Consider the following 20,935-nt stretch of genomic DNA (forward strand, 5'->3'; position numbering starts at 1 on the left):
AATACATTTACGGCCTTACGCATCATGAACTTCTATGCCAATACATTTTAGTAGCATAATCATATTACAATATCATAAGACATAAATTACCTTGAACTCACACAGCGGTTAGCTAACATCAATGGAATGCCGAATATGAAACCCTTGTCTGTTCGCACATAACAAATTATGCTTATGTTAGTTTGTCACCAAAATATTTACATACAACCAATAATATGAATTAAACAAATATTCACATTTCACATGAATATCGATCTGCTGACTTTGCATACAAATCTACATGCATGCATATTAATACAAATCTACATGCATGCATAGTAATACAAATATACAAATATGCATAGCAATACCAATCTACATATATGCATAGCAATACAAATCTACATATACTACATATATGCATATTAATACAAATCTACATATATGGATAGCAATACAAATCTACATATACCAAATATATGCATATTAATACAAATCTACATATATGCATAGCAATACAAATCTACATATATGCTCAGTAATACAAATGTACTTATTATACTCAGTTGAGCAGAGCTCACAGAGTATATTAAGTTTGATTGGATAACGGTTGGTTGTACATATGTAAAGGAATCGAGATAGATATAGACTTCCATATATCAAAATAATCAGGATCGAAAAAAAATTTGATTGAGCCATGTCCGTCCGTCCGTCCGTTAACACGATAACTTGAGTAAATTTTGAGGTATCTTGATGAAATTTGGTATGTAGGTTCCTGAGCACTCGTCTCAGATCGCTATTTAAAATGAATGATATCGGACTATAACCACGCCCACTTTTTCGATATAGAAAATTTCGAAAAACCGAAAAAGTGCGATAATTCATTACAAAAGACAGCTAAAGCGACGAAACTTGGTAGATGAGTTGAACTTATGACGCGGAATAGAAAATTAGTAAAATTTTGGACAATGGGCGTGGCACCGCCCACTTTTAAAAGAAGGTAATTTAAAACTTTTGCAAGCTGTAATTTGGCAGTCGTTGAAGATATCATGATCAAATTTGGCAGGAACGTTACCCCTATTACTATATGTACGCTTAATAAAAATTAGCAAAATCGGAGAAGGACCACGCCCACTTTTAAAAAAAAAAATTTTTTAAGTAAAATTTTAACAAAAACTTTAATATCTTTACAGTATATAAGTAAATTATGTCAACATTCAACTCCAGCAATAATATGGTGCAAGAAAATACAAAAATAAAAGAAAATTTCAAAATGGGCGTGGCTCCGCCCTTTTTCATTTAATTTGTCTAGGATACTTTTAACGCCATAAGTCGAACAAAAATTAACCAATCCTTTTGAAATTTGGTAGGGGCATAGATTTTATGACATTAACTGTTTTCTGTGAAAATGGGCGAAATCGGTTGATGCCACGCACAGTTTTTATACACAGTCGTCCGTCTGTCCTTCCGCATGGCCGTTAACACGATAACTTGAGCAAAAATTGACATATCTTTAATGAACTTAGCTTACGTGCTTACTTGAACTCACTTTATCTTGGTATGAAAAATGAACGAAATCCGACTATGACCACGACCACTTTTTCGATATCGAAAATTACGAAAAATGAAAAAATGCTATAATTCTATACCATATACCAAATACGAAAAAAGGGATGAAACATGGTAAGGTAATTGGATTGTTTTATTGACGCGAAATATAACTTTAGAAAAAACTTTATAAAATGGTTGTGACACCTACCATATTAAGTAGAAGAAAATGAAAAAGTTCTGCAGGGCGAAATAAAAAACCTTTAAAATCTTGGCAGGTATTACATATATAAATAAATTAGCGGTATCCAATAGATGATGTTCTGGGTCACCCTGGTCCACATTTTGGTCGATATCTGGAAAACGCCTTCACACCACCCCCTTTTAAAACTCTCATTAATACCTTTAATTTGATACCCATATCATACAAACTCATTCTAGAGTCACCCCTGGTCCACCTTTATGGCGATATCTCGAAATTCCACCTTTAGAACTAAGCCCCACTCCCTTTTAAAATGCTCATTAACCCCTTTCATTTGATACCCATATCGTGCAAACAAATTCTAGGGTCCCCTGCTCCACCTTTATCGCGATATCTCGAAACGGCGTCCACCTATGGAACTAAGGATTACTCCCTTTTAAAATACTCATTAACACCTTTCTTTTGATACCCATATTGTACAAACAAATTCTAGGGTCACCCCTGGTCCACCTTTATGGCGATATCTCGAAACGGCGTCCACCTATGGAACTAAGGATTACTCCCTTTTAAAATACTCATTAACACCTTTCTTTTGATACCCATATTGTACAAACAAATTCTAGGGTCACCCCTGGTCCACCTTTATGGCGATATCTCGAAAATGCGGCCACCTATAAAACAACCACCACTCCCTTTTAAAACCTTCATTAATAACTTTAATTTGATACCCATATCGTACAAACATATTCTAGAGTCACCCCTGGTCCACCTTTATGGCGATATTTCGAAACGGCGTCCACCTATAGAACTAAGGCCCACTCCGTGGCAAATTTGCTACTTCTATTCCTTTTTACCAACTATATTTATTCAGTGTTGCGTCATCTGGTGCAAATCACTGATAATGCTGGATTTTTGTTTATTGTCAATTACTTTGTTTACCATTCCCAAGTGCTCATGGTTTATTAACAATTGTTTTTGTTTTTATCGGCCTATTGATAAATGATTCAAGGTTTGATTCGAGCTCAAGGCCAGAACAATAATTTTTTTCTAATGATAATTATTGCTATTTTTTAATTTTTCTAAATTTGCAAAATTGTATTTTGTTCAAAAAGAATTTGTAATTACTGTCGACGCTTCAAAAATTGGTTGTGGTGTCAAGTCAAAATAAAGATGGCATTGACTTACCAATTTATTTCGCGTCCAAATCATTTAATAATTCAGAACAAAAGAAATCAATAATTGAGTTAGAGCTTTTAGCTATATTTTTTGCAATAAACCATTTCAGACCATACGTATATGGCACACACTTTACCGTCAAGTCCGATCATCGTCCATTAGTTTACTTGTTTAATATGAAAGACCCTTCTTCAAAACTTTCACGTATTAGACTTGAACTCTCAGAATACAACTTCACTATTGAATATATAAAAGGTAAAACGAACGTAGGCACAGATGCACTCTCTCGCATCACAATAGAAGAAATTAAAAAATCAGGAAAATCAGACTAGATCACAGGCAAATCAAGAACAATTAACGCAACAACAAATAGGCAAAGAAGAAAAAGTAAGGCAAAATATAAAATTACAAGTTTATGACAGTTTTTTTAACAAATTTTCAAAGAAAATACCCAGAATAAAATCCCAAATAAATTACGATAAAAGTGGAAAAATTACAAATTTTGAGAAAAATGCGCATTTAAAACACAAACAAATTGAGTTAATTAAGGTTGCGTGTGCTAAAAAAATAATAGATTTAGATGAATTACTTTTGAAGCTCCACAAAGAAGCTGGCAAGCGCAATATTAATATAATTGAATTGCAAAAAAACGATAATCTATTTAAATATTTTTCGATATCAGATCTGAAAACCACTGGGAATAAAATTTTAAAACAATTAGAAATTATACGGGTTCGGAAACTGTCACAGATGAACACAAAAAACAACAATTGATTACAATTTACCATACCGACCCAATTTTAGGAGTACATTTCGGTAGCAAAAAAGTCTATGCAAAACTAAGAACCAAATATTATTGGAAAGGTATGACGCGCGATATAGCGAAATTTGTTAAAAGCTGCGAAAAATGTCTTTTGAATAAGGTAAAGCCAAAAAAAAAGAAAATTTAGTCATAACTGAAACACCTTGTAAGCCATTCCACATTGTTGTTATTGACATTATAGGACCTCTACAACAATCCGATAATGGTAACAAGTTCGCTGTCACCATTATATGCGATCTCAGCAAATACTTAGTAACGATTGCGATACCTGATAAAAGTGCAAAAACGGTTGCATCAGCTATTTTTGAAAATTTCATACTAATATATGGCATTATGAAAACAATTAAAACTGATTTAGGTACCGAATACAAAAATGAAATTTTTTCAGAGGTAACAAAATTATTAAAAATAGAACATAAATTTTCCACAGCATACCATCATGAAACTCTTGGCACAGTAGAGCGAAATCACAGAGTTTTCAATGAATATTTAGGATCTTTTCTAAACCCATATTTTCCGACTGGGATGTTTACTTGAAATATTTCAATTACCTTCATAACACAACAACAAACACAGTATTCGATAATAAATTCTCACCATATGAATTAGTCTTTGGCAAACCAGCTAATTTACCAAATGAACTGCAAACCGATAAAATAGACCCGATTTATAATGTAGAAAACTATTCGAAAGAAGTTAAATTTCGTTTTCAAAAAACTCACGAATTAGCAAAAAAGCCGTTACAGAACACAAATTAAAAAATCAAACCGGATATAACAAAAGTTCACAACCAATATCTGTCAAGGTGTTTGACAAGGTATTGCTTGAAAAATAACCCCGCGACAAGCATAGTAATGTCTATATGGGTCCTTATACCGTAATAGGTATTGACGGTGTAAACGTCACGTTAATTAATGACGAAACGAAAAAGGAAAAAATAGTACATAAAAAAAGAATAAGGAAAATGTATTAAATTAAATTTTTAAATTCAAAGATAATTTAAAGTTAATTTCTATTGTTAAATTAGAAATAAATTTTTTTCTTCCAAATTTGAAAAAAAAAGAAAATGAAATCAAATAAATTTAAACAATCATTAAAACTATAGAACTTAATTCATACAGTAGAATTAAAACACAAAAAAAATTGTTTTTAATTATAAAAATTTTATTTAAGTCCTACTTTAGAACTAGAGTTTAGAATTTGATTCTTAATTTAGATCTAAACATAGACGTAGATTTAAATTTTAAAAGACTGTTAAATTTTTTTTTAAGATAAATTATATCGCTTTTGGGACAGAGGAATTTGGCCAATTCTTCTTTTCCAAAGGGGGATGATGTAAGGTGAACCTTATGTTAAGTGTTGATTGACCACAACATCAATCATTAAATATTAACCACATCAAATTTTGACCACACCAATCACTCACAATGAGGGTTACCTTAACAAACATCACTTTCAATGACGCCAGATATTTTGCGCGTGTTAAACCGAACGGTCATCAAATTCGTCGTAAGCATATCGTGTATAATTCTTTTTAACTTTAATCAGTTTACCAATAACCTACTTTAAATAAATAAAAACTAAAACTTTATTATAAGTGTTGTTTCGCATCTACTATGGGAGCAGCAAGGAAGGCAATCGGCATGATCTGTGGTTGCACTGTGGCTAGTCATGTCGGCTGGGTTGGGTTCTGGCCAACCTTGCTGTCCTGCGCCATAACAGGAAAAAATTCCTATCATGCCTATTAAATGGTCACACAGCGCAGAACTAATTCAAAACGCTAGAAATTCAAAATAAAACAACATCCGGTCGAACCGGATGCCACGGACAGACCGTTAAACATTCAAAATTTAAATTCAAAAAATCTCTAAACGCAAAAAAACTTAACCGAACCGGAAATTACCGGTTACTATTACTGAAAAATCAAAAAAAAACTGAAAAAATAAAAGGGGGAAAGGGCCGAATATATTTAGGGGCGCCGCGGGTGTTTTTGCGACGCCCGGAGCTTGTCCCACCCTCAAAACCATGGCCACCGACGCACCTAAATTTTCGGTGGCCCTTACCTGCTTTACCTAGTGCCTTCTAAATCAGAAAAACTGCCAGCATTCCCATTTTAGAATACAAATTTATTCACAACTCATTATTAATTATTAAATAGTATTAGCAAGTTCATTATAATCTAGCTTATCCAAAACCGAAAGTTGTTGCGTGTTTCCAAAGCTAACTATTTATAGGTTATTTTGGTTTTGCCTATTTATATCGCAAAGGGGTTCAAACATAATCGTTATCTTTTAACCAAAAAGGAGAAAGGAACACGTTAAACTTAATGGAAAGCGGAACAATAATGAAATCTTATTTTTTTGTTTATTGATAACCCTAACATTAACTGCAGTTTATTTTAAAATTAGCAAGTATTATGGTTTTTATGAGTGGCCTTCTATCTCATTAGTGGTTACGTGGTTAATCATGTTTTATATATTACTTTTAGTTATCTCTTCACTTATTATCTTTCGTTTTATCTTGGTTTTACTTGGTTTTATCTTGATTTAATTTTGTTTTATTTTGTAACTTCTTTATTCGTAACCAGCAGTTAGGTTAATTTATGTATGTATAGAAATGTATTTACGTAAATGGGTTTGGGTATATAATAGGGTGATAAATAAATGTATGCATAGATTTAAGTCCCCTATAAAAAAAATCCGGATGAGAAAAAAAAGATAAAGCTTAATATATAACCAAATTCAACATTTTGCCTTCATGTGCGTAGGTATGTATCTGACACGCCGAATTAATAAATATTCCGTAAGGATGTTAAAGACATACTAGATATTTTAAGGATGAAATAGAAAACGTAGGTTTCCAAAAAAAAAACAACGATCTCACAGGCGCAGCGCATACAATACTATGTACTTATGCTATTTACCCTTTTTTTTGTAGTGTCTCTCAAGAAAAAAAATTTTATTTATGTACATATATATATAGGCTACATCATATGTGCAAATAAGCTAATACGTTATATATGTATGTATGTGATTGTGATGTCCTACACTATAATTAATTCTAATCAAATATTCCTTTCGCTACCATGTACATAATTTATTCTCATTCAATTTCAATGTGTAATCTCGTTTTTTTTTTGTTAATTTTCTCTCATATTTTCGGCTGTCCTATCCTTGGTTCACCTAATATTGTTAAATTGTATGTGCAGATATATATATATGAATGCATTACATTGATTCCTAACTTATCAAGTTAACAAAAGTATATCTCTCTTATCCCCTAAGTTGTCATAACATTAAATAGAATGTGTGTATATTCGTGTTGAGTGGGGACGGACTCACCCGGTTGTACCTAAATTTGGTGTTTGTTGTATTTGCTAGTAAGTTGTCGTTACCGGTACTGTTGCAGCAGGCCTATGCTTGTCAGCCCTGCTGGTGTTGTTATAAAGTTGATGTTGCAGCAGGCCTATATGAGGCGGCCCTGCTGGTTGTTGTTGCTAAGGTTGATGTTGCAGCAGGCCTATATGAGGCGGCCCTGCTGGTTGTTGTTGCTGAGGTCGATGTTGCAGCAGGCCTATATGAGGCGACCCTGCTGGTTGTTGTTGCTAAGGTTGATGTTGCAGCAGGCCTATATGAGGCGGCCCTGCTGGTTGTTGTTACCAAAGTTGATGTTGCAGCAGGTTTATATGAGGCGGCCCTGCTGGTTGTTGTTGCTGAGGTTGACGTTGCAGCAGGCCTATATGAGGCGGACCTGCTGGTTGTTGTTACTAAAGCTGGTGGTCGTGGTACGTCCGGTGGTTGTTGCGCGCTTGGTTGGCGCTAGTGATGGTGGTTGCGCGCGGCGTTGCACGTAATGGTGGTGGCAGCACGTGTTTCGTTGGCGCTATAGCTGATGGTAGCGCGTTTGTTTGGCTAGCGCTATCGCTGGGGGTTGCCCGCGGTGTTGCACGCAATGGCGATGGCAGCGCGTGTTTCGTTGGCGCTATAGCTGATGGTAGCGCGTTTGGTTGGTTAGCGCTATCGCTGGGGGTCGCCCGCGGTGTTGTAGGCAATGTTGGTGGCAGCGCGTGTTTCGTTGGCGCTATAGCTAGGGGTTTCGCGCGGTGTTGCACGCAATGGTGAGGTTAACGCGCGGTTGCGGTGGTTGCGCTCAAAGGTGGTGAGTGCAGCAGTATGTGTAGCTTAAAGATTCTTTTTTTTTCAATTTCCGTCGTGCTCGATATGACGTTGCGTTTTTTGATGATGCTGTTGGATGTGCGCTCTGAGACTAAACTGAAACGCTCATCACAATTACGAAAACCTTGACGTTCGAACAAGCAAATTTTGCAGATCTCACAGGGAGCCCGGCTGTTACAGCTGCCACTCTATATATATGGAGGTGGGTATATTTACTCAATGTACGAGTGTCTGTTAACGGGACGACTTTGTAACTGAAGTCAATGAAAAGTTTATCTGCAGCTGAACTGCAAAATATTTTTGCAGTAAATATATTTGATGTTGAGGTAAATATTCACGAATTCGATTCTAAGCAGAACACACGTCTACAATTTGTCTACTGCAGCTTTGCCCTACATACGATTTTGCCGAGTATGACCTTTTTGGACGTAATCCTCTTAGCGCAGGATGGGGTATCGTTCTAAATGCCATTGGTCACCGGACAGGCTCCTGTATAATCATGTTGTGTAAATTCATTTATGATGAATTTTATGAGAACCTTAATATATATAAGAAGTTTTGCATCTACTCGTTTTTTGGTTTCTAACTTATGTTGGTAAATTCATTCCAAACCATGCACGTCGGTCACACATGTGTTTGAGATAGAATCAATTCTGCAAATTACAACAACGGTCTCAATTTACGTGTAATTTCAACTATACCAGATTTTGTTTGCTTCAAAATATAATATCTTTCACTATTTAAGCATCACTGATTTGGGCCGCAGCACATCTTTAAGGTTTCACTGTTCTTTAAGGTTTCACTGTTCGTATTCACTGCATTTAGCTCAATACCGAAGGCAATATTTCCTTCGAGTGATTAAATCTTTCTTTAAAATTTATGATGAATTATTTGTTTCTAATTGTTAACGTAGATAATATCGTAAAACCCTTTCGCTTTTTCCTTTTTCCACCAGCACATAGGCTCCACGTTTTACTTTTTTCACCAACTTTTTTTTCCTGTCTGCCCCAGCCAAAATGGCCGCGCAGATCGTCGTCCAGCAAAAAATTTTCTTTTTTCTTCCATTCAGCGATGGAAGAACGCAGTTATCTAACTGTGGCGGTGGTTATCGATTGGTTCGTTGTTATGGTTGACTTATCCCTACATCATTATGCGTGTCGCGTTCCGGCTGTCAACCCTTTGTGTTGAGGTTAGGTGAATGGAACGTAGAGAAAGCGTAAAACTTTGCGAATTTTGTGTTCTGTGGGAATGTTTTGCGCTAAATTAGGTAAAACTTTACCACCACGGCAGTGCATAATTGCCTATGCATCGGATGTATTTTACGTTCGCCATCTCGTTTTGACAATCTCTAGGTCAGTACAATGAAACGAATCAAATCAGCTGATGAGACGAGCCACCTACACCATTGCGCCAGATGTTATTGAAAATTCGTCAATGTCATGGGAATTTTTGGCGATGCCACCCGCACGAAACTAACAACATTTTGTTTTAACCACCCCAGGCAGACATACCTTTTTCCTATCACTAATCAACTGATGCGTTCCAAGGGTGACTCTCCCAAGTGGACCATAACAAACCTGCTTCGCTTTGAAGACCTGACGATGAAGCGAACACGAAACCGGTTCATCTGTGGAAAGCCGCTACCAGGAATTTCGATGCCAGCAACATGGGGCACAACTCACCCCTAAGATAAGAGTCTCAAAGTTCTACCGCGAAGCTAGCCGGGCAACAAGGTCCATAAAAAAGGTTAAGTCAATTTGTGAATTAATTTTGTTTCGTAGTCTAAAAGGCTTTGCGGCGATTAGGCATTTGTTATGGAGAACTCGTCAAAACTCCGTATAGTTCTAGTGGTTACCGCCCCCACAGAAAGGCAAAAAAAATATGGGTGTAGGCATTTTGATAAGGAGAACTCGTCCAAACTCCGTATGGTATTTTCTAGTGGTTATCGCCCCCACAGAAAGGAAAAAAAAATATGGGTGTAGACATTTTGATAAGGAGAACTCGTCCAAACTCCGAAAGGCTAGTCCACCCCAAGCGTGGACTGCCACGCTGTTCACGGTTCTCGGTGAGTACGCGTGTGAACACCCTATATCATTGCTCGGGGAGAATACTGGGCGAGATGTCCCCGACCGCCAAAACGTCCAGACAGGGTAAAAAAAACCAAATTTGTAAGTTTAAACAAAATCAATTTATAAATTGCGAAAAAAAGTTGTCATCACTCCCGGAAGCAGTGTTTATGGTGGGCATTTTCCCGAACGATTGGTCGTGCAACATTATAATCAGAAAAAATAATAATTAGTTAAATCTTAGTTTTGGTATCTCAAAAAAACTTCTGCTTAAAAGAAAACGTAAAGCAGTTAGGGGTTAAGAAAAAAAATCTGAATTTACCCCAATTCACCTTATATTCTAGACGATGGTTTGAAAAAAAAAACGTATAAATATATGTAGAAAAAAAATTGCGCGAGGGAAAAAAAATTCGCGAGAATAAATACTAAAATTATTGGTTCGATAATCGTATCACCAAAAAAAAGATCCGAAAACTGGGAAAAAAAGCGATTAGACAAATATATACTACAGGTGGTGATGGGAATGCTGACATCCCATCATTAGAAGGCACAGGAAAACGATTTTGTTACACATAAAAAAATTTTGTTACAAAAAAAAAATTCACTCATACTGGTCTCTAGTGCTCCCAACCGCAACGCAAAAGGCGGTCTTAGGGACCTGCCTCTGGGACTGGTTGGGGCCACTAGGGTCAGCCCCGGACACACACAGGTTGGTCCCACACACCCAGCCGCAACGCAGAGGCGGTCTCCAGGGACGCGCTACTGGGACTGGCTGGGGGTGTTGAGGCCTCCCGTCCATTCATTCTGGACACCCCTAATGCCTCCGCCGCTATTGGTGGAGCGCTTCAAGGGCCGCTCCCCAGACTGGTGGGACAGGAAGAGGTGCCACTTTGAATCCCAGCTCAAGCCGTCCCTATCTAGGTGGTATTCTGTGGTACCACCTGAGGCGTGGGATGAGCTGGGGTCCTACAACTCACACACTCACGCACTCACACCAAACGACACAATTTCGGCAAAAAACAGAAATGAAAATTTTCTAAATTTTAAACAAAAAAACCCAATTAGCGGACATATATATACCAAAGCCGACTAACGGATAACTCCCGGTAACAACACCCCACAATTAAAAAAATCAAGTGCGTGCAGCACTGCTTCATCGGGTGAATACCAAAATCCAGAGGACTGACGTTCAGTCTCGTGGATCCCTCAGCTACTGCCCCCGATGACCAGTCCGGACAACCTGGTCCGTCAACCATTCCACCGCAACGCAGGTGGCTGCTCCTGCGGATGCACACCTCGGACTGGTGGGATGGTCAACCTCACAGGTCGACCCGAAATGGCCCACGTGACCAGCGCTTCAGGTGCCACGTTGGGCGCCATCTGTTATGGCGCCCTCAGCAACTGTCATCGCGACAGTGCCTCGGACACCAAACCGTTGGGCGCCATTTGTTATGGTTACGCATCTACTATGGGAGCAGCAAGGAAGGCAGTCGGCATGATCTGGGGTTGCACTGTGGCTAGTCATGTCGGCTGGGTTGGGTTCCAACCTTGCTGTCATGCGCCATAACAGGAAAAAATTCCTATCATGCCTATTAAATGGTCACACAGCGCAGAACTAATTCAAAACGCTGGAAATTCAAAATAAAACAACATCGGGTCGAACCGGATGCCACGGACAGACCGTTAAACATTGAAAATTTAAATTCAAAAAACTCTAAACGCAAAAAAACTTAACCGAACCGGAAATTACCGGTTCCTATTACTGAAAAATCAAAAAAAAAACTGAAAAATAAAAGGGAGGAAAGGGCCGAATATATTTAGGGAGCGCCGCGGGTGTTGTTGCGACGCCCGGAGCTTGTCCCACCCTCAAAACCATGGCCACTGATGCACCTAAATTTTCGGTAGCCCTTACCTGCTTTACCTAGTGCCTTCTAATCAGAAAAACTGCCAGCATTCCCATTTTAGAATACAAATTTATTCACAACTCATTATTAATTATTAAATAGTATTAGCAAGTTCATTATAATCTAACTTATCCAAGACCGAAAGTTGTTGCGTGTTTCCAAAGCTAAAATATTTATAGGTTATTTTGGTTTTGCCTATTTATATCGCAAAGGGGTTCAAACATAATCGTTATCTTTTAACCAAAAAGGAGAAAGGAACACGTTAAACTTAATGGAAAGCGGAACAATAATGAAATCTTATTTTTTTGTTTATTGATAACCCTAACATTAACTGCAGTTTTTTTTAAATTAGCAAGTATTATGGTTTTTATGAGTGGCCTTCTATCTCATTAGTGGTTACGTGGTTAATCATGTTTTATATATTACTTTTAAGATCGCGGGTTCGAATCGAGCTCAAGGCCTAACAATAATTTTGTATCATTATTATTGTTATGATAAATTTTTTCTTAATTGAAAAAATTTTTAAATTAGAATAGAAGAAAGAAAAAATTTTAGACAACTGCCAAAGTTCGTTGTATAGATCCATTTCGGGAACTGCTAAATTCCTTCATCGGCAACGTTTAGGCGCCGCTGCTATAACCATTCAGCCATCACAGCGGTTTTTTGTTTCTCTTCATTAATCCTACTTCTATTCTGGTTCGTGCCAATTGATATTCACAACACTGCGACATCTGTTGCAGAATGGATGTGAAAATTGGACTTGTTTGATGGCAATGCTGCCATAGTGTCATATTTTATTGACACTTTTTCCCCGTGCTCTGGGATGTATTAACAATTTTTGTTTTTATATCGGCCTACTGATTTGTAAGATCGCGGGTTCGAATCGAGCTCAAGACTTAACAATAATTTTGTATCATTATTATTGTTATGATAAATTTTTTCTTAATTGAAAAAGTTTTTAAATTAGAATAGAAGAAAGAAAAAATGTTAGACAACTGCCAAAGCTCGTTGTATAGATCCATTTCGGGAACTGCTAAATTCCTTCTTCGGCAACGTTTAGGCGCCGCTGCTATAACCATTCAGCCATCACAGCGGTTTTTTGTTTGTCTTCATTAATCCTACTTCTATTCTGGTTCGTGCCAATTGATATTCACAACACTGCGACATCTGTTGCAGAATGGATGTGAAAATTGGACTTGTTTGATGGCAATGCTGCCATAGTGTCATATTTTATTGACACTTTTTCCCCGTGCTCTGGGGTGTATTAACAATTTTTGTTTTTATATCGGCCTACTGATTTGTAAGATCGCGGGTTCGAATCGAGCTCAAGGCCTAACAATAATTTTGTATCATTATTATTGTTGTGATAAATTTTTTCTTAATTGAAAAATTTTTTAAATTAGAATAGAAGAAAGAAAAAATTTTAGACAACTGCCAAAGCTCGTTGTATAGATCCATTTCGGGAACTGCTAAATTCCTTCATCGGCAACGTTTAGGCGCCGCTGCTATAACCATTCAGCCATCACATTACACATTTATTTACTTTTAGGTATTACTTTTAGTTATCTCTTCACTTATTATCTTTCGTTTTATCTTGGTTTTACTTGGTTTTATCTTGATTTAATTTTGTTTTATTTTGTAACGTCTTTATTCGTAACCAGCAGTTAGGTTAATTTATGTATGTATAGAAATGTATTTACGTAAATGGGTTTGGGTATATAAAAGGGTGATAAATAAATGTATGCATAGATTTAAGTCCCCTATAAAAAAATTCCGGATGAGAAAAAAAAGATAAAGCTTAATATATAACCAAATTCAACATTTTGCCTTCATGTGCGTAGGTATGTATCTGTCACGCCGAATTAATAAATATTCCGTAAGGATGTTAAAGACATACTAGATATTTTAAGGATGAAATAGAAAACGTAGGTTTCCAAAAAAAAAAAACAACGATCTCACAGGCGCAGCGAGTACATTACTATGTACTTATACTATTTACCCTTTTTTTGTAGTGTCTCTCAAGAAAAAAAATTTTATTTATGTACATATATATATATAGGCTATATCATATATGCAAATAAGCTAATACGTTATATATGTCTGTATGTGCTTGTGATGTCCTACACTATAATTAATTCTAATCAAATATTCCTTTCGCTACCATGTACATAATTTATTCTCATTAAATTTCAATGTGTAATCTCCTTTTTTTTTGTTAATTTTCTCTCATATTTTCGGCTGTCCTATCCTTGGTTCACCAAATATGTTAAATTGTATGTGCAGATATATATATATGAATGCATTACATTGATTCCTAACTTATCAAGTTAACAAGAGTATATCTCTCTTATCCCCTAAGTTGTCATAACATTAAATAGAATGTGTGTATATTCGTGTTGAGTGGGAACGGACTCACCCGGTTGTACCTAAATTTGGTGTTTGCTGTATTTGCTAGTAAGTTTTCGCTGCCGGTACTGTTGCAGCAGGCCTATGCTTGTCGGCCCTGCTGGTGTTGTTATAAAGTTGATGTTGCAGCAGGCCTATATGAGGCGGCCCTGCTGGTTGTTGTTGCTAAGGTTGATGTTGCAGCAGGCCTATATGAGGCGGCCCTGCTGGTTGTTGTTGCTGAGGTCGATGTTGCAGCAGGCCTATATGAGGCGGCCCTGCTGGTTGTTGTTGCTAAGGTTGATGTTGCAGCAGGCCTATATGAGGCGGCCCTGCTGGTTGTTGTTACCAAAGTTGATGTTGCAGCAGGTTTATATGAGGCGGCCCTGCTGGTTGTTGTTGCTGAGGTTGATGTTGCAGCAGGCCAATATGAGGCGGACCTGCTGGTTGTTGTTACTAAAGCTGGTGGTGGTGGTACGTCCGGTGGTTGTTGCGCGCTTGGTTGGCGCTATTGATGGTGGTTGCGCGCGGCGTTGCGCGCAATTGTGGTGGCAGCACGTGTTTCGTTGGCGCTATAGCTGGTGGTAGCGCGTTTGGTTGGCTAGCGCTATCGCTGGGGGGTTGCGCGCGGTGTCGCACGCAATGGTGGTGGCAGCGCGTGTTTCTTTGGCGCTATAGCTGGTGGTAGCGCGTTTGGTTGGCTAGCGCTATCGCTGGGGGTCGCGCGCTGTGTTGCACGCAATGTTGGTGACAGCGCGAGTTTTGTTGGCGCTATAGCTAGGGGTTGCGCGCGGTGTTGCACGCAATGGTGAGGTTAACGCGCGGTTGTTCGCGCGGTTGCGGTGGTTGCAATCGAGGGTGGTGAGTGCAGCAGTATGTGTAGCTTAAAGATTCTTTTTTTTCAATTTCCGTCGTGCTCGATATGACGTTGCGTTTTTTGATGATGCTGTTCGATGTGCGCTCTGAGACTAAACTGAAACGCGCATCACAATTATGAAAACCTTGACGTTCGAACATGCAAATTTTGCAGATCTCACGGGGAACCCGGCTGTTACAGCTGCCACTCTATATATATGGAGGTGGGTATATTTACTCAATGTACGAGGGTCTGTTAACGGGACGACTTTGTAACTGAAGTCAATGAAAAGTTTATTTGCAGCTGAACTGCAAAATATTTTTTCAGTAAATATATTTGATGTTGAGCTAAATATTCACGAATTCGATTCTAAGCAGAACACATGTCTACAATTTGTCTACTGCAGCTTTGCCCTACATACGATTTTGCCGAGTATGACCTTTTTGGACGTAATCCTCTTAGCGCAGGATGGGGTATCGTTCTAAATGCCATTGGTCACCGGACAGGCTCCTGTATAATCATGTTGTGTAAATTCATTTATGATGAATTTTATGAGAACCTTAATATATATAAGAAGTTTTGCATCTACTCGTTTTTTGGTTTCTAACTTATGTTGGTAAATTCATTCCAAACCATACACGTCGGTCACACATGTCTTTGAGATAAAATAAATTCTGCAAATTACAACAACGGTCTCAATTTACGTGTCATTTCAACTATACCAGATTTTGTTTGATTCAAAATATAATATCTTTCACTATTTAGGCATCACTGATTTGGGCCGCAGCACATCTTTAAGGTTTCACTGTTCTTTAAGGTTTCACTGTTCGTATTCACTGCATTTAGTTCAATACCGAAGGCAATATTTCCTTCGAGTGATTAAATCTTTCTTTAAAATTTATGATGAATTATTTGTTTCTAATTGTTAACGTAGATAATATCGTAAAACCCTTTCGCTTTTTCCTTTTTCCCCCAGCACACAGCCTCCACGTTTTACTTTTTTCACCAACTTTTTTTTCCTGTCTGCCCCAGCAAAAATGGCCGCGCAGATCGTCGTCCAGCAAAAAATTTTCTTTTTTCTTCCATTCAGCGATGGAAGAACGCAGTTATCTAACTGTGGCGGTGGTTATCGATTGGTTCGTTGTTATGGTTGACTCATCCCTACAGCATTATGCGTGTCGCGTTCCGGCTGTCAACCCTTTGTGTTGAGGTTAGGTGAATGGAACGTAGAGAAAGCGTAAAACTTTGCGACTTTTGTGTTCTGTGGGAATGTTGTGCGCTAAATTAGGTAAAACTTTATCACCACGGCAGTGCATAATTGCCTATGCATCGGATGCATTTTACGTTCGCCATCTCCTTTTGAGAATCTCTAGGTCAGTACAATGAAACGAATCAAATCAGCTGATGAGATGAGCCAGATGTTATTGAAAATTCGTCAAGTCATGGGAATTTTTGGCGATGCCACTCGCACGAAACTAACCACATTTTGTTTTAACCACCCCAGGCAGACATGAGTGAGGGTGAATTCTACCTTTTTCCTATCACTAGTCAACTGGTGCGTTCCAAGGGTGACTCTCCCAAGTGGACCGTTACAGTGTACAAGACTCGTTCTCTTTTATTTGCGACAATCGGGTTCCTACAGTGAATTTCAGTAAAATATGTGCATGCAAACGGGTGCATACAAACATCAGCACGTGCATATAAATTTGCACGATTCAGTGTTGGAAGACACATGGCGACCATCTTGGCCAAACCAGAAATGGTCGCCCTAAAACCCGACATATAGGTGCAAGGTCGTGAATACAAAACAACTGCTTGGAAGACTGATTTTATAAATTGGACACACTCCGTGTATAACAAAACGAACTTGCTGAAAGGAACAGATGCTCAGTTGAGACAATCCCTATCGCAAAATCTGAGAATTGGTGCCAATTTCAAAATGGTTGGAATAGACTTGGCTCTTGTGCATTGTTGCAGCCATTCATCTTTACTCGATAGCAAGTCCATGAACGCTTCTATGGTCATTATGAGGTTTAGTTTTTATATAATATCTTGCACTATTTAAGCATCACTGATTTGGGCCGCAGCACATCTTTAAGGTTTTACTGTTCTTTAAGATTTCACTGTTCGTATTCACTGCATTTAGCTCAATACCGAAGGCAATATTTCCTTCGAGTGATTAAATCTTTCTTTAAAATTTATGATGAATTATTTGTTTCTAATTGTTAACGTAGATAATATCGTAAAACCCTTTCGCTTTTTCCTTTTTCCCCCAGCACACAGGCTCCACGTTTTACGTTTTTCACCAACTTTTTTTTCCTGTCTGCCCCAGCAAAAATGGCCGCGCAGATCGTCGTCCAGCAAAAAATTTTCTTTTTTCTTCCGTTCAGCGATGGAAGAACGCAGATATCTAACTGTGGCAGTGGTTATCGATTGGTTCGTTGTTATGGTTGACTCATCCCTACAGCATTATGCGTGTCGCGTTCCGGCTGTCAACCCTTTGTGTTGAGGTTAGGTGAATGGAACGTAGAGAAAGCGTAAAACTTTGCGACTTTTGTGTTCTGTGGGAATGTTGTGCGCTAAATTAGGTAAAACTTTACCACCACGGCAGTGCATAATTGCCTATGCATCGGATGCATTTTACGTTCGCCATCTCCTTTTGACAATCGCTAGGTCAGTACAATGAAACGAATCAAATCAGCTGATGAGATGAGCCAGATGTTATTGAAAATTCGTCAATGTCATGGGAATTTTTGGCGATGCCACCCGCACGAAACTAACCACATTTTGTTTTAACCACCCCAGGCAGACATGAGTGAGGGTGAATCCTACCTTTTTCCTATCACTAGTCAACTGGTGCGTTCCAAGGGTGACTCTCCCAAGTGGACCGTTACAGTGTACAAGACTCATTCTCTTCAATCGGGTTCCTACAGTGAATTTCAGTAAAATATATGCATGCAAACGGGTGCATATAAATTTGCACGATTCAGTGTTGGAAGACACATGGCGACCATCTTGGCCAAACCAGAAATGGTCGCCATAAAACCCGACATATAGGTCCAAGGTCGTGAATACAAAACAACTGCTTGGAAGACTGATTTCATAAATTGGACACACTCCGTTTATAACAAAACGAACTTGCTGAAAGGAACAGATGCTCAGTTGAGACAATCCCTAACGCAAAATCTGAGAATTGGTGCCAATTTCAAAATGGTTGGAATAGACTTGGCTCTTGTGCATTGTTGCAGCCATTCATCTTTACTGGATAGCAAGTCCATGAACGCTTCTATGGTCATTATGAGGTTTAGTTTTTTTTAACACGTGTAACAACATGTTCAAAAAGTTACAATGTTTAGAAAGCTACAATTACGCGTTGAAACTCATTTCAGCGTTTTATACTTCTGGCTACTTCCAGAACTTAAAGCTGTAACATTGGTGCTTTATAGGTAACCGTATCGGTAACCTTATAACAGCTGATTCGACCAACCTTATGGGAATCAATGCAATCGATTATTGGTGCCCCTAAGGTCGTAACCGTATCGTAGCCAACCAATTGGTTTTTGGTTTATCGTCGTAAGGATAAACAGCTGATTACGTTAGGGTTACGACTACAGCGATACGACATACGGCACCAATGACTCCCGCTTAAGCTTTTTTCTTCATAATAAATAATTTTGCTGTTATTTTATTTGACAGAAAATGGGAATGTGCTTTTCTGAACAGTTGAATTTATCGAATTATCTATCAATGGCCCCTATTATGAGACAAATCCACTTCGGTTTTTGACGTCGTCGCGACAAGTTCGTTTCCCCACAACTCAAGGACGCTATTCATGCAGTTGAGAACAAAACGGCGGATAGTGGGGGAATCGACATGACAAAAAATTAAAAAAACAGTTGAAAAACTTAAAATTTATCGTACTTGGAGTAAACCATTAAATCATTTAATCTGAATAATTTATCTAAGAGAAAATACCTGGCGTGTGGAGACAAGTTCTCTGGCCAACAAATCCCAAACTCAAAAAAAAAAAAGAAATTGTGTAAGCTTTGAAATTCTGATTCTGTAAAGCAAAAAAACTCACTGATAAAAACTTCGTTAGTTTTCTTGCCAGCCAGTGTACACTATTGTGACACTCAAAACTCGCACTGTTGCAGAATGATTTTTTTGTTTTCATGTCGTTTGATGAATATTTTCTCACTGACATAAGACTTTTACATTCAGCGCTCATTCAGCAAAGCAATGTGCACAATAATTTACAGAATCGCATGAAAATTTAAGTGTAAATTGTGTGTGCAAATGAGTTTTCAATAAGTGTACATTATTCAGATTTCACAGTTAGGGAATTGACCCCCTGATCGAACGAATTTTCATTCGTTATTCCCTGCAAAAATTGTTGGATTACGTGTTCCATTTTCTTCATGTTGGAATACTCTAACAATACTCCTTTGGGGGGGCGTTTGGGAACGACCATCAGCCGATCTTTGCTCCTTTTTTAAAGACCGTGATCACGACACGATGACGATCGAACAGAGTTGCCAAAAGTAAAATATTGCATACAAATAACTGAAAATAAAATTTTGCTATGGTAACTCTGATAAAATGCAACCGCGCACTGGTTTTATGTAAACATCCCTTCAAAAAACGCGAGTACTCTATAAATAATGTAAGGAATACTCCTTTGGGAGTATAGGACTGTTCCAAATCTAATCTGTATTCATACAAAAAATGCGCTCCAATTAACATTGCGATGTCCTAGGAGAGGAGTATGTGATCCCACTCTCGCTTTGTTTGTGAGTATTCCATAGAGTACATACGTGAGAGTACTTTCCAAAGTACTTTCACTGTAGTACTCCATGGAGCACCCACAGAGGATCATATGCCAAAGTACTCCTACGCGAGCTTTAAATATCTGCAATTTTGGTGGTTGGTTTTTTAACTATATTTATGTCTGTTTTCGGGTGTAGGTAGTATGTATTTGTATTTTATTTGGTAGATATATGTAAATATTATGTTATAGTATTATATTTTTGAATTAAGTGTCGTATATATGTGGTGTAATGGTAGCGCGCTCCGCCTACCACACCGTATGCCTGGGTTCAAACCCCAGGCAAAGCAACATCAAAATTTTAGAAATAAGATTTTTCAATTAGAAGAAAATTTTTCTAAGCGGAGTCGCCCCTCGGCAGTGTTTGGCAAGCGCTCCGGGTATATTTCTGCCATGAAAAGCTGTCAGTGAAAACTCATCTGCCTTGCAGATGCCGTTCGGAGTCGGCATGAAACATGTTGGTCCCGTCCGGCCAATTTGTAGGGAAAATCAAGAGGAGTACGACGCAAATTGGAAGAGAAGTTCGGCCTTAGATCTCTTCGGAGGTTATCGCGCCTTACATTTATATTTTTTTTTATAGTATGTATACATAAAACCAGTTGCGCCATTGCATTTTATCAGAGTTACCATAGTAAATTTTATTATCAGTTATTTGTATGCAATATTTTACTTTTGGCAACTCTGTTCGATATGATCTGAATAAAGGTCCGACGCCTGTCTATGGAGTTCACCAAGGACCTGCTTGTGTTTTTCCGCTTCATACGGCTGGGTTCTCAGGTGCCGTATTTCCTCAAAATGCTTACGGAGATGACTCCTTAGGCCCCTAGGCGGTGCTGGTTCGTCAATCAGATGTCTGTTGGGATGCCCAGGTTTCTGGGTATTCAACAGAAACTGTTTGGTCAGCATCTCATTTCTCTCCCTGATGGGGAGTATTCTCGCCTCATTATGCAGATGGTGTTCTGGGGACATAAGAAGACAGCCCGTGGCGATTCTTAG

Source organism: Eurosta solidaginis, chromosome X (assembly GCF_040869045.1).
Source record: "Eurosta solidaginis isolate ZX-2024a chromosome X, ASM4086904v1, whole genome shotgun sequence".
Classification (NCBI taxonomy): domain Eukaryota; kingdom Metazoa; phylum Arthropoda; class Insecta; order Diptera; family Tephritidae; genus Eurosta; species Eurosta solidaginis.